Here is a 13,683-nt window from a genome sequence, read left to right on the forward strand (position 1 = left end):
TTTCTTAGGAGATGTCGATGAAAGTTCTACATTAAACAGTGCTTTTATTTCTTCAATTTATTCTTCTTTAGACAGAGAAATATATAAAGCATGCATTTCAAAATATATTTTATAGTTGGCATCGATAGGTCACAAAGCTTTTGAGCAATATATTTGCGAAACACTGGTGTACATTAGTGACTCACCTACAGCTACAGAGAGTCACGTGTTACGTAGGTCACTCGTGTCATTTAGCCAATTCAGTTTAAATTTGTACTTGTGTCCTGAACGTGGTGGTCATGAGGTCTGAAACTGATCAGAAGATGATGTTGCAGTTGGGGATTTGGTGAGACCGCTACAGTTGTTTTCAGTGCATATTAATACACAATGCACTATATATTTACATATTTATATGTATATATATTTAAATTGCTATCGTCTTGTGTCTTTCAGTGATGATTAATTCCTGGCACGGTCTAGCATTCAGTGAAATGATATTGCAGACCCTCAGAGATAGCTTATTTTTCACGTGTTGCAACATGACTATAGGCAAGTATTTTAGTCGTTCTGTCTAATGTCTTATGCACTCCATTTCATCATTCTCTCATGCATTTCATGTTAGTTAATGCACTGCTGGAATACGTGTACAGGGACCTTATCCTTTTATGATTCCCAGGAATTCGGCACAGGTTCATGCGTAGTATAGAGCCAATGCGATTTATATCTATTGTTTGATTATTGTAACCCTTAGAGGATGTACTTACCACTGAAGTATTTATTTACATTGCGTAAGGGAATATGTGTTACACTTATGTACCCTCCTGGCATTTAGTGGCAGTCCGCTGCACCAGCTGCAGTTTCAGTTTGTTGTGAAATACAGCCTTCAGGACTGCGAGAAGTATGTATCCCAACAAAAAGCGGTGTATTAATGGTTTTTGGCAAGTATGGTTACCACTAGTGTTGTTTCTTTAAGGAGCGAGGGAGCTATACTTTTCGCAAAATTAATCTGTCATTTGTGGTTCTTGGGAAGCATACATACCATAAACTTAGGGGTATCCAAAGACTTTTGTGAATACGTTTTACCACCTCTGTCTATGCCTGACATTTTGTTGTAGTACATTGCACAAGGTGTACGGAAACTGCTACAAAAATCTGTTTTTGTTTGTCGTGGGATTACTACGATTTTCATAACATATTGCTTCCTTCCTGCAAGAAACGTTATTGCGACCTATATCAGCTAGTACCTTTATTCGTTGATAATGTTTGAAGGATTGTTTTCTCATTGTGGTAAGAGAACATTAATATGGGCGACAAATATTTTCAAAACAAAGTAAAAGAAGATATAATATAAAAACAGAAAACACTGTTCATTTTTTGTTTACGTGTGTTGGCAACACATAATAGCACTAAAAAGGGAAGTGGGAAATCCATTTACCACCAATTTGAATACCTCACAAAGATGGCATGGTGATATATGTACCACCTTATTTTTTGGTCCTATATCACAGAAATAAAATTATAAAAAAATAAATACAGTCAGCTGATGGCATTTCTAATATACTAGCAAACAATTTTCTTCGGTGAGTTGCTACAAAAAATGCACTCGCGAAAGAATTAACACAAAGTACCAATTAAATTTTATGGCTACTCATTTAATCTCCCATCAATCATTTATTTAATTTTCATTTAGCGTATGTTATCTGGCGCTATCTGCGGTACACATACTGCCAATATTCCCCTTAGTGAATTTAGTTATCATCCGTGACGCACATACTAAGTTAATTCAGTTAAATGCCGTAATTTTTACCTTAACGTGTTCATTACAGAAGATTGTACCGTGGACATTGCCATATGCTGAAGATGTGATGCTTGCGGTCGATACAAGGAAGGCTCTTGAAACACTTAGCAAGATGGACACATTCCTATATCTAGGTTCTCGACTATAAGGAAGAGGATGAGCGAGCACAAACCATAGTGATCTGGATCAGTTACATGACTGGTATTCTTTGTGAGAACAAGATGCCCATCCGCATGAAACCTAAGGAATACCGCACAACGGTGAAGACAGTTTTATTATGTGGTACTGAGCGTTGGTGCATACCCAGGAGTTCTGAACTTTCACTATATATTATGGAAATTCGGATGTTGAGAAGACCATTAGCCATTTTGTTGCTGGACCACAGTAACAAGACAATGATCTGACAACTAACTGGAGTGGCTCCAATCAACGAAAAGGTCCAAAAATGGAACGTTCGGTGTTATGGACACATCACATACCACCTACTTTAATCCTCAGCTTAGTCTATCGTCTCGCTGTTGAAGACCCCAGAAAACGCAGAAGACCTTAAGTGCATTGGATAGGTACTATGAACGCATATCTAAGATCAAGAAACCTATACCCACAGGTAGTGTTAGGGGACTACACTAAGAGGGAGAAGAAGAAGACGATACTGATGAAAAGAGAGCACAACAAGAGGGTTCCGGTATTAATGAGAACATCAGGGGCCTGAACTAACGAAATTACAAAAACAGGTTGTTATCTGCCAACACTAGAAGCGCTAAATTAGATGAGGATTTTAGGGAAGTCCTTGAAAGACTAAGTAATTGGTGCACAGAAAACAGTTAAACGAAACCACCACACAAAACAGTTTTTATGTAAGCCCTCTAAATTTCGGACATGCAGCAGCGCAAATGAAGTTTCTTCCGCCGATATTTCGGGTGCGTATCTTCCGGCCGTCCTCATAGCGCGCGGTAAGACTGACGACAAGGTGCCTATTGCGACCTTATATGACCCACCGCGTCGGTGTTGTGTATGCGAATCACAGACGCTGGTCAGGGGAAATAAGATACGATTACACATGCGCCACCTACGGCGAAGCAATACAGATATTCGACTCGCTTATCGATGCATGTTCGGTGGCCGTGAAAGCATGACGACTTCTCTGCAGTTTAATTACCCCATGCTTTGTCCAAATTGAAACCAATATCTTTGTTTATGAAACTGTTAGCTAATCCAGGCCGAGTAAAGCTGCAATCTTCGTGAGAGGACGGAAGATAACGTTAACACTGTGTTTCTCCAGAATATGGCCTACCTTGGAGGAGAGAGCACCCACATAGGTCAAAACAGTACTTGATCTAAAGGAATTACTATCTTCTTTCCCATCACACACCTGCATTCTAGGTTTGCATTGAATGTTCTACGAATTTGTTGCGGAGAAAATCCATTCTCTTTAGAAAGGTTCTTGAGGTATGTGAGCTCTTCTTGCAAATTATCTTTATCGAATATAAAGTGTGCCCTGTGCACTAAGGTCTGAAGGACAACTGTGGTCTGTGAAGGGCGATGGCAGCTACTGTCGTGTAGGTATTGATTTGTATGTTTTGGTTTACGATATACGGCATGTCCTAATGTGCCATCATCTTTACGGTGAACGACAACATCCTAATAGTGGAGGCAGCCACCTTTTTCTATTTCCATAGTAAATTTAATACTTGCATGATAGAATACAAATGCTCAAGAAATCGATGTAATTAATCCTTCCCGTGCGGTCACACTAGAATTGTGTCGCCCTCGTACCTTCAGAAGACCGGTGGTTTAAAACTTGCTGAGTCCAGTTCCTTGTCCTCGAAATCTTCCATGAATAAATCAGCCACCAGACGGGACAGGAAGTTTCCCATAGCAACTCCATCAATCTGCTAATAAAATTCATCGGTAAACTGAAAATAAGATGACTACAGCACATGATCAAACAAGGCCATGATGTTCTTATCAAAATGTTGGCCAATAAGAGATAAAGAGTCCTTTAAGGGTATCATGATATAGAATGATACCACGTCAAAACAAACGAGCACATCCATACTATTTAGTATGACACAGCTAAATCTCTGAATTTAACCCATAGCATATAATCTATAGAATTAAATCCGTAGAATTAAAAATGTGGTGTCTACGTTTTCCTACCAATGGTTTTATTAAGGATGCTAAATATTTGGCAGAAAAATACGTTGGTGAACCAATACTGCTCTTTATATGCCTCTTATTATCATCTTGTTGGTAGGATCTTCGTTAATCTTCTGGTATGCACCAGAACTAAGTGGACCACAAATATTTTACTTGTGGACTTCCTGAACCAAAAGGACGGTGGCATTACCTTTATCAGCACGCGGTACGACTGTGTCAGTATCTTCACGCAGCCTGTATACCGCAAATATCTCTTCCCTGGAAACATTACTTCTTTGTGGACTGTTTCGTAATTGTCCTGCAGCTTTCACGTCTGATTTCTTCAGCTGAATCCTCTGATAGCGAAGGACAGCTTCTTCAACGGCACTGACGAAAGACGATATCAACAAAAAGAAGGGGCATCTTTGGACTAGGAAGACAGATAAAATCGAGGGACCCCACAATCAGAATAAATGACCAACCCGTGTAAAGAAAAGTACCTAGGTTTAAACATGGAAGAAAAGCTTAATATTCATGCAGAGGTCCAGAACCTGTACAGAAAATTGGGATAGAAATCAACATAAACACCGTTTTCGCCATTTTTATTCCTCATGAAATAAAAGCATTACATATTGTACCACTATACAGCGAGACGTTCCGAGGTGGTGGTCTGGACTTCTGTAAACACCGGTACCTCTATTACCCGGTAGCACATCGTCTTGCATTCATGCATGCCTGTATTCGTCGTGTCATAATATCCACAAGTTCATCAAGGCGCTGTTTTTTCAGATTGTCCCACTCCTCAACGACGATTTGGCGTAGATCCGTCTGAGCGGTTGTGGGTCATGTCATCCATAAACAGCACTTTTTAGTCTACCTCAGGCATGTTCGGTACTGATCATAACTGGAGAACATGCTGGCCACACTAGTCAAGCGATGTCGTTATCCCGAAGGATGGCAATCACAAACTGTGCGCGATGGATGCGCGAATTGTTGTGCATGAAGACGAATGCCTTGCCAAAATGCTGCCGATTTGGTTGCACTGTCAGTCGGATGATGGGATTCAAGAATCTTACAGCCGTTACGGCGCCTTCCGTGACCATCAGCGGCGTGCGTCGGCCCACATAATGCCACCCCAGAACAGCAGGTAATCTCCACGGTGCTGCACTCGCTAGACAGTGTGTCTAAGGCGTTCAGCCTGACCAGGTTTATCTCCAAACATGTCTCCAACGACTGTCAGGTTGAAGGCATTTCAGACAGTCAACGGTGAAGACAAGGTAATGCCAATCCTAAGCGGTCCATTTGGCATGTTGTTAGGCCCATCTGTACCGCACTGCATGGTGTCGTGGTTGCAAAGATGGACCTCGCGATTGACATCGGGAGTGTAATTGCGCTTCATGCACCCTACTGTGCACAGTTTGAGTCGTAACACGACGTCCTGTGGCTGCATGAAAAGCATTATTTAACATGGTGGCGTTGTTGTCAGGGTTTTTGCGAGACATAATCGGTAGATAGCGGTCATCTACTGCAGTAGTAGCCATTGGGTGGTCTGAGTGAGGCATATCATCGACAGCTCCTGTCTCTCTATATCTCCTTCATGTCCGAACAACATCGTTTTGTTTCAGTCCGCGGCGCCTGGACACTTCCCTTTTTAAGAGCCTTTCCTCGTTCAAAGTAACAATGTGGACTCGATCAAACCACGGTATTGACCGTCTAGGCAAGGTTGACTACAGACAACCCGAGCCGTGTACCTCCTTCCTTTTGGAATGACTGCAACTGATCGGCTCGCGGAGCCCCTCCGTCTAATAGGCTCTGCTCATGCGCGCTTGTTACGTCTTTGGGAGGGTTTACTGACATCTCTGAACAGTCAAAGGGACTGTGTGTGATACAGAGCCCACAGTCAACTTCTGTCTTCAGGAGTTCAGAGAACCGGATTGGTGGAAAACTTGTTTGATGTGGGTATAGCATATGACAGTCTCAATCCTAAGGGCCCGGCTTCGATTCCCGTTTGGATCGTAGATTTTCTCCGCTCAGGGACTGGGGGTTCTGTTGTCCTAATCATCATCATTTCATCCCCATCGACGCGCAAGTCGCCGAAGTGGCGTCAAATAGAAAGACTTACACCCGGCGAACGGTATACCCGTTGGGAGCCCTAGTTACACGACATTTATTTGGAGCCTACATAGCCTAGAGACAGCTAAGAAAAGGCCACACATAATGACGACGAGTTGCACAATGGCAGAAAATCCATCAAGCTTTTACAAGGAGAGAGGAGATGAGCCTTGGGGAGGAATAGGTAGGATTATGTGAGACCCTGACAGTCCCCTGCCAATCCATACAACTTGGGTGCCAGTAGCAGGGTCCGTGTGAAACCTAAGCTGTGCCTCAGTCCGCCAAGGGTCAACTATCCTGACAAATGAGAAAACTAGTTTGGCTCTGTCATCGGGTAGAGTAGTCTAATTTATTGTGGTATTAATGTAGTGTAGTGTTGCGAAGTGTAGTGTTGCATAGTAATGTAGTCAAGAATCAGAAATTACAAAATTTTCGATGTCTCAAAGCAGCATAGTACAATAGCCCAGTAGCATGTGCCTCTGGATCCCAAACTAATATACGGTTTCTATCTATGTTGCAAATGGCCAAAAGGTAGCCGGTAGCTGTGACCGAGCGGCTCTAGTCGCTTCAGCCCGGAACCGCGCTACTGCTATGGTCGCAAGTTCGAATCCTACCTCGGGAATGGATATGTGTGATGTCCTTAGGTTAGTTAGGTTTAAGTAGTTCTAAGTATAGGGGACTGACGATCCCAGATGTTAAGTCCCATAGTGATTAGAGCCATTAGAACCATGTCTGAAGCCAAAGGTTACAACACAGACTTGGTTTCCAAACTTGTTATTTACAGACTTACATATTTCATACAGACTTTCAATTAACTTTTTTCCCTTTATTGCTGTTTTAATACCTAAACAATCATGTAGGCTGTAAGCGGCATGCTACGCCGCTCTTCAGCCATAGTGTTGACAATAACAGAATACAGAATGGAGAATCAGAATGAACATAGTGACGGGCAAAAAATAGTGGTCACAGATACACAAAGAATCACGGAGCTGTTCACGCTCGACGATAATGACACTGAAACACGTTGACACGGCGCACAGAACACTGATGAATCCGACAGCACAAGTGAACGTAGAAGCGTAACGGCGGACACTAAAAACACAAAATGACGTCACACACACAAGACACACATGGCGATGATCTCCGGCGCGCGAAAGTACACGTCGCATGTGCGAGTCCGGGAACCTGCCAAGAGGGGCGGAGATCCAGGTCGGATTGGGGGGAGGGAGAGGGTGGAGAGGGGAGGACAAAGATGCCAGTGTCTGAGGAGATGGGAGGAGGGGTAGAGGGACAGGTGAGGGGAAGCCCAGGGGAGGAGTGGGGAGAAAGGGAGGAGGGAGGGAGGGTGCCCAAAAGAAAAAACACAGGAAGAGGGAGGGAGGATCAAAGTTGGTAGGAGGGGTATATAGATGGGAGGAGGACATCATCAGGGAGGGGGAGCTGACGGAAGCCATCTTGGGAGAGGGTAAGGAGGGCGGAAGGATGGAGACCGGGTGGGATGTGGGTATACAGGCGCGGCAGCAGGTGGGGGCGGGAGAGAATGGGCGAGACAAGTGGGTGAGGAGGATCTAGTTTTGAGGGCGCTGTACAGGATCCATATCCTCTCAAGGAAAAGGAGGAGGTGGGGGAATGGAATGAGATCGTACAGGATCCGCATAGGGGAGGGGAGACGGATGCGATAGGCGAGGCAGAGAGCATGGCGTTCAAGAATTTGGAGGGATTTATAAAAGGCACGGGGGCGGAGATCCAGGCCAGTTGGGCGTAACAAAGGATAGGGCGGATGAGGGATTTATAGGTGTGGAGTATGGTGGAGGGGTCCAGACCCCAAGTATGGGCGGAAAGGAGCTTGAGGAGACGGAGTCAGGAGCGAGCCTTGGCTTGGATTGTCCGGAGATGGGGGGTCCAGGAGAGTCGACAGTCGAGGGTGACGCCAAGGTACTTAAGGGTGGGGGGTGAGGGCGATAGGATGGCCATAGACGGTGAGATAGAAATCAAGGAGGCGGAAGGAATGGGTGGTTTTGCCTACAATGATCGCCTGGGTTTTGGCGGGATTGACCTTTAGCAACCACTGGTTGCACCAAGTGGTGAACTGGTCAAAATGGGATTGGAGAAGGTGTTGGGAGTGCTGCAGGGAAAGGGCAAGGGCAAGGAAGGCGGTGTCATCGGCAAACTGGAGAAGGTGGATGGGGGGTGACGGCGGCGGCATGTCCGCTGTATATAAAAGGTACAGAAGGGAAGAGAGGACGGAGCCTTGGGGCACACTGGCGGAGGGAAAAAAGGTGTAGGAATCCGTGTTATGGATGATGACGTAGGAATGACGGTGGGAGAGAAAGGAGCCGATCAGACGGACGTAATTAATGGGAAGGGCGAAGGTTTGGAGCTTGAAGAGGAGACCGGAATGCCATATGCGGTTGTAAGCACGTTCGAGGTCCAGGGAGAGGAAGATTGCAGAGTGACGGGAATGAAGCTGTTCGGAAAGGAGAAAAGTGAGGTGAAGGATAAGGTCGTCGGAAGAGAAGGATGGCCGAAAGACACACTGGGTAATGGAAAGGAGGAGTTGCTGGCGGAGATGCTGGTGGATGCGGCAGGTGAGGATAGATTCCAGGACCTTGCTGAAGACTGAGGTAAGGCTGATGGGACAGTACGAGGAGACGGCGGACAGCGGTTTACCAGGTTTAAGGAACATCAGGATATGGTAGGTTTTCAACAGGTCGGGGTAGTAACCGGTGGACAGGACTACATTGTAGAGCCTGGCCAGGGTGGGGAGGAAAGAGACAGGAGCTTCACGAAGGTGACAGTAGTTGACATGATCGTGACCAGGAGTGGTGTTGTGCTTCGTGCAGAGTGTAGCAATGAGATCCTGTGTAGTGATAGGGACATTGAGTTCTGTGTGTGCAACGTTGTCCAAGTACTGGAAACCAGGTGCGAGTGGAGGGACAGAGGTGTCAGTTCCATTGCAGACATCCAGGAAGAGAGAGTAATCGAACTGCGGATCATCAGGGATGGAAAAGACATTGGAGAGGTAAGAGGCAAAGTGATTGGCCTTACTAAAGGTGTCAGGGAAGGGGTGATCATCATGGAGAAGAGGATAGTAGGGGGAGAGTTTAGTCCTGGTAAGGTGATGGAAGGCTGACCAGAACTTGGACGAGTTTATAGGCAGGGTAGCACTTAAACAGGTGCATGTCTGTCGCCAGTCCCAGCGTTTCTTAGCTGTGAGCAAATTTCGAATGTGTCGCTGGAGTTGCTGGTGGCGTCGGAGTGTGTCCGGGTCACATGTGTGGAGAAAGGCACGGTAGAGACGGTGGGATTCACGGAGGAGGAGGATGGCCTTTGGGGGTAAGGTAGGATGGTGGGTCTGGATGGCGACAATAGGGACATGGGCCTCCACAGCCTCAGACAAGATCTGCTGGAGAAAGGAGGCGGCATGGGTTACATAATCAGGGTGGTGGTAGGTGAAGGGGTGGCTATATCGACCTGTGTAGAGAGGGTATCCCGGTAGGCATTCCAGTCAGCACAGGAATGGTCATGGACATACTTTGCGGGAGGGTCACTACGAGGTTCAGGGCGGGGGCGACGACTGTCTGAAACGGTGAGGAGGACAGGGAGATGGTCGCTACCAATAGGCTCTAGGACATCCACTATTATGCGGCCAAGGAGGTTACGGGAGGAAAGAATAACATCGGGAGTGGAGTTGGATTCAGGACGGGTGTGCTGGGGGATGGGGATGAGGTCGCCTTGAAGGGAGGAGAGAAACCGTAGCCACCACCGTAACTGGGCGGCAGAACGACTATGGATGTTGAGGTCGGCGGCGATCACATAGGAGGAGAAGGTCCGGTCAATGTGGGAGAGGACATCAAAGAGAATAGGGACATTAGGACAGACATAGATGGTGGCGCAGGTAACGGTAAGGCCGGGGAAGAAGAGACTGAGGATCAGGTGTTCGGTGGGCTCAGGAAGGAGAGGCTGGGGCCGAACTGGGATCTGGCGGTGGTAACCAATGGAAACTCCGCCACGTGCAATCGGGAAGGTATTATCGGAGCAGTGAAGGAGGGAGGGCGACGTGTGGATGGTGTGGTGGGGTTGGAGGAAAGTTTCATTGAGGAGGAAGGCACCCACGCGGTGGGTGGCAATGGTGTCCAGGAAGAGGTTCTTGTTCGTGGGAAGGGAGCGGATGTTGTTGAAAAGGACACGGTGCTGTCGCGCCATTACAGGGATTTAGACAAGGGTGTCAAGATGGGAGAAGGAGAAATGAAACTGGTTGTTGGAGTAGGTGGCATACATTTTCAAGTGGAAAATGGAATGGGCGGCGAGGGAGACCTGTTGGAGGGTGTGAGGGAGCTGGAACGGGTGGAGGTTCTGTAGGACAATGGTGAGGAACCTGATGATGTCCTCAGCACTGGGAGGGGGGGGGGATGAAGGGAATTGCTGGGAGGGGTGGGGACGTACAAAGGACGGACAGGTACTGTGAGTTCAGGAGTAGTCAGAGGGGGTCGGGCTTTACACATTTTGGAGTAGGTGGAATGGGGGAGATTGCAGGTATTGCAGGAGGGAGGGGATTGGAGGTTAGGGCACTGCCGGAGGAAGTGCACTTGTCTACAATGTGGGCAGGTGGGGGCGTAGCGGCACTCGGCTGTTTGGTGTGCATTATAGCGCAGACACCTCTGGCAGTGCAAGGATTGAGGAGGGGAACGGGAGGGGTCTACCTTATAGCGCTGGTTGAAGAGGAGGGCACCCTCCTTCAGGAGACGATCAATGCAGGGGGCATCCTAGGAGAAAACCCGCATAAGGCGGATAGGGCCGGCCAAGTTGAAAGTGCCGTGGACTGCCTGCATCTCCAGGGTGGGATGCGTCTTGAGCTCCACCAACACGTCCTCCTCCGTGATCGACGGACTGAGCCGAGTGATCACAATGGTGAGGGTTGGCGGGAGACGTGGGGGTTGGGGTTGGCGGGTTGGAGATAGAGAAGGAACAGGGGTGAGGGAAGAGTTGGGGCCAAAATGGGTGATGGGGAGGTGGGAGAGGATGTCAGTATGGACGGTAGTGTGGGGGAGGAAATGAGAATGGAATCCTGTCTGGGAGTGAGGAGAGAGATGGGAGGACCAGGGATGTGTTGGCGGAGGAGGAGGGAGAGATTCCGGACCTCAGGAAGGGAAGGATCAGGATGGGAGAGGAGGTATTTGTATAAAGAGGGGGGAGCAGGTGGAGGCGTAGGGAGCAGGGCCAGGCGGGGAGACATCCATGGTATCCTGAGGGGGGGGGGAAGGAGGATGGGGTGGGGCATTTTTGGGAGCAGAGGAGGTGGTGGTGTCATTAGGGCGTTTAACAGCGGCAGAAGGGTGGGTGGTGATATGAGGGTCGGGAGCTATAGGGAGGTGGTGGGAAGGGGCAGGTCCCAGTGTAGACACAGCAGTCGGAGCCAAAGATGGTGACAGTGAAGGCGACGGCGACGGGGACGGCGTTGGCGGTGATGGCGAAGGCGATGGGGAGAGTGGGGCATGGGCAGTGGCCCGACGGGCCACCACCCTAGCTGGAGCTGCAGTGACAGGCTGGGGGAGTGGGGGGAAAGGATCAGAGGGAGAGGAGCGGGAGGAAGAAGCGACAAAGAGCGAGGACGAAGGGAGGGTGAGAAGAGGAGGGATGGAAAGAGGGAGGTGTGACTGGGCACACCATGTAATGGTGGTGGTGGCGGCAGAGGGGGAAGTGTAGACTATGGCTGTGGTGGTAGTGGTCGTAGTGGTGGTGGGGGCTGACATGATGACAAGGATAAACAAAATGCACAGGACGAAAAGGAAAGGGAAAAAGAAACTGGGGACAGACGGAGATGAAGACATAGACGGAAGAAGACGAAGACGGATGAAGACGAAGACGGATGAAGACGAAGACGGATGAAGACGAAGATGGATGAAGACGAAGACGGACGAGGACCAGAGCCCCAAGCTGCTGGCGCTGGCGCTGACGCCCACGACGGCTGGCAGGAATGCCGCAGCAGCTGCTGCTGCTGTTGCTGGAGGGCTGGCTGGCTGGACTGCTGCTGCTGGAGGGCTGCCTGGCTGCTGCCGGCTGGACCGCTGATGCTGGCCGGGACTGCTGCTCCTCCTGCTGCTGCTGCACGGCTGGACTGCTGCTGCACGGCTGGACTGCTGCTGCACGGCTCGACCACTGCTGCTCGGCTGGCTGGCTGGCACCTGAAAACCTAGCGCTTCGATTGGTGTGCAAATGGCACAATCGAAGGGCGGTAACCTTGCGAAGTACCGCCGCAGATGTTCAATTAACATTTTATGCAGATATTTAATGTAGACTTTTCCCACTTAAACACTACAGTGATTAGTTACACTAACAAACCTGAAATTATGTTAAAAAATTACGTGCTATGTTCATGTCAATTCATGTGCAACATATGGTGTACTGTTGTATTTAAATAAAAGACTAAATGAAAATAGCAAATAAATTAATAAAAACAAATAAATGTCATTTTTGTACTGTATGGAGATGAGAGGGTGGTATTCAGCGTTGGGACAGAGCCTACGCCTTCCGCATACCACCAAGATGGCAGCAGTGGTTAACGTACACAAACCCCAGAGGGTGGTGACCACAGCGCCACACGCTCTCACTTCATACTACTACATAATGTTTCACTTTATAAACCTTAAATCGTGTGTGTCTACTTGGTCTTTACTATAGAGGGTAATTCGCATTCGGGACCCAGTGTTTACTACCGCATACGCATTTTGAAACTGTTTTCAAACGCAAATTCACACCCCACTTGGATTATACGGAATCTTCTCCATCGTCCTGGAACTGTTATCACTGGGAACTACAGTGGCACCTTATACAATTACATCCTTTTCTTAGTCTCTTGACGCCCAAACTATTCGGACGTTATACCAATTTTTTTCAAGATCTAAAAGAAGCATCGGTACTCCACAACGAACCACAGATCCACTAAGTGAGTCGGCCAACAAATCTAAAAAAAAATATCATGGTAAATATGTGGTGGAAACAAATTTCGTCGAACTAGAAATTAAGTGTTATCAAAACTTCAAAAGAAGCGGATGTTTCAGATTTGTGCATTTTCATAAGTAGCCCCCACCACCACTACACAGCTAATTACAAAATGATCTATTGTAACAGTAAGGTAACCCAAAATGGCGTCTTGTAGTCAGCGAAAAATAAAACTGTAGCGAAAGTGGACTACGTGCCAATAAATAAAATTATTACCCCAATTCTTCTCACAAATGATTGCAGCTGTTCTCGTTTATAATAGCTTATGTCACCTCATCAGCTTCATTTCGAGGCTTTTCAAAGAGAGGTGATTAATAAATTTTACTTACTAGGAAAATAATAATTCTGAGAATGAACATTCCAGTAACTTATTATGTATAAATAGTAAGGTACTACTGTACAGACAGAAGCGTTTGTCGCTCTTTAGCTCGGGTACCAGAGGAATTAATCAACAATGAAATATCCTACGTCATCAGGCGGGCAGTTGCGTAGCAACATTGCGATTGCGAATCGTGTTGCGTAAACACATTGTCTGTGCTTGCGTGATTTTCGTTGTGCTATTCTTTGTGCTCTAGAGCGTCTTCTTGGTGAGAAAAGCTCATTAACTGAGTATCTCAACTGCTTTTCGAGAGTAGTCTTCCGACAGAAGAACT

Source organism: Schistocerca gregaria, chromosome 6 (genome assembly GCF_023897955.1).
Source record: "Schistocerca gregaria isolate iqSchGreg1 chromosome 6, iqSchGreg1.2, whole genome shotgun sequence".
Classification (NCBI taxonomy): Eukaryota; Metazoa; Arthropoda; class Insecta; order Orthoptera; family Acrididae; genus Schistocerca; species Schistocerca gregaria.